Source organism: Sorex araneus, chromosome 8 (assembly GCF_027595985.1).
Source record: "Sorex araneus isolate mSorAra2 chromosome 8, mSorAra2.pri, whole genome shotgun sequence".
Classification (NCBI taxonomy): Eukaryota; Metazoa; Chordata; class Mammalia; order Eulipotyphla; family Soricidae; genus Sorex; species Sorex araneus.
In genome coordinates this window covers 5,632,211-5,634,490 of record NC_073309.1, presented here as the reverse complement: position 1 = coordinate 5,634,490, position 2,280 = coordinate 5,632,211, and positions in this window count along the sequence as shown.

Here is a 2,280-nt window from a genome sequence, read left to right as displayed (position 1 = left end):
TCACTTATGTATTTATTTATTTGTTTATTTATTTGGGGGGCTACACCCACTCGTGCTCAGGGCTTACTCCTGGCTCTGCGTTTGGGGATTATTCTTGGAGGGCCTGGGGGAACCACAGGGGGCTCCTGGAATGGAACCCAGGTGGGTTGCAAGCAAGGCTACCCCTTGGGGCCTCAACCCTGAACTTTAATGTATTTGTTTATATTCGTTGATTTATTCTTCTGAACTTCAGAATCTGTACTATCTAGGAAGAGCTACGGAAGTAGCGCCTAAAACTAAAGTGAAATAAGAGTTCAGAGGATGTAAGGCTTTATCTTACAAGACTTGGCCAATCTTAATGAGGAATTTAGCCAGTTTACAAACAACAGAGGTACAGAAGCCATCAAAATAAAGTTTTCTTATGTTTCCATAAACATTGACAGTCTAAGTGTTTTTTCTATGCTATTATCAAAGTTTGGTTAAAAAAGTAAAAAAGGGCTCTTTCTGTGTCTGAAAGCATGTTTGTATTGTGGAATTGTTAAAGTTAGAAAGCTAATGATTTTAAATAACTAAGATACAAGAACTATTGAATTTAAGCCAAAGAAAGTTTACTCATATTTCATAAAAATTGATGGTTTGAAAAAATTGATGGTCTTATGCTGTTGTGTCAATGTACATATGCATCTGCATTGGATTATTAGAATGTGAGCTGAAATAATTGTGGAAAAACAGGTTCAAAGAGTAATGGTTTAGTTAAAACGTGAGTTTCTAGAGTTATGAATTTGGTTGCAAAACTTATCCTACTGGTATTTTATTTGATCTCTGAGACTTTTGGTAACTAAAATTTCTAGAGATACTTAGCAAAGAATCATAATAGATTAATCTAAAGTGTCAGCCTGATAGTCTGAAGCCATAGCAGTGTGCCTTGGTTAAAGTTTGAAATAAGAATGAAGAATTTCATGGAAAATGTGGGAAATTTTACTGACTATTGTTAGAGAGTCTCTTGCCCGCATGCCTGGCTATCTTCCCCGGGGCCCCTTGGAGGGGATGGGCTCCAGCTTCCCTCCCCACCCTGAGCAGAGCTCCCGGCAGCTGAAGACCACTAGAACCTAGCTACAGCCATACTCAAGGCCCCTCTCCACACGTTTGGACAGGCCTCATACATGAAGGTACCGGCACAGGAACCCAGGTGTATGTAATCCCATCAATGGCCAACACCCAGAGACTTAAAAGCGAGCTCCCAGAAGATATCTTGTAGCTTACTTCTCCCTCTGGGAGAAACTAGCAAGCTTCTGAGAGTTTCCTGCCCACACAGGACAGCCTTGCAAGCTTCCCATGGTGTATTCATATGCTAAAGCCAGTAACAAGCTGGATCCCATTCCCCTGACCCTGAAAGAGTCTCCAGTGCGACATCGACATCCTTGGGAAGGCCAAGTCCAGAGAGACTTCTAAGATCTCAGGGAAAGGACAAATGGAGAGGTTACTGAGCCCGCCCGAGAAATCGATGATTAACGGGGATTTCGTGATTCGTGATTTATTTGGGGTTTGGGGCTACACTCAGTGGTGCTTAGAAGTTATTCCTGGCTCTACACTCAGGGATCACTCCTGGCGGGGGGCCTTTGGGGAGCCGGGGGTTGAACCTGGGTCAGCTGCCTGCAAGAGCCCCTCACACTGTCCTGGGTCTCCAGCTCCTCTCCAAGAGCTTTTCCCAAAGAGGGATGGAGGCTTCTCTTCCCCTCCTCTCCAGCCTCTTGCTCCTGGAGCTGGGCTGTGTCTGAAGGACGAGAATGGGGGGGGGGGGGGAATCCTGATGTGCTGGGGGCCAGAGCAGGAAGGAGCACTGGTGAGAGGACTTCGTGGGGTCTCTGTGCCATTGCCATGTCTGCTGTCAATGACCCTTTGCTCCTCATTTTGGTTGCTTGTTCTTTGTAGCTGGGCCTGCCACATCAGAGGCACTTTCATCATGGTCCCTTCCCTGCACACACCACAGCACCTGATCCCTGGGTAAATGATTCCTTCGGTGCTCTCCTTGGCTCGCTGCCTCCGGTAGGAATGGCCGTGCTCCACTCCTGCCCCGTTGGAACTCACCATTGCCCCGTTAGTGGTGCAGCCGCTCCCAAGCCAACACCTGCAGCTTTCCAGGATTGCTGCCATGTCCAGGACGGGCCTGCACGGCAGGCCAGAGAAGACAGCTGGTGCGCCCCCGGCAGAAAATACCCCCAACCCAGGACAGCTGTGGATAATCCGTTCACTCTGCCCCTGCTGGGGACCCCCTTGAGGCGTGTTCTACACTCTTGTCTA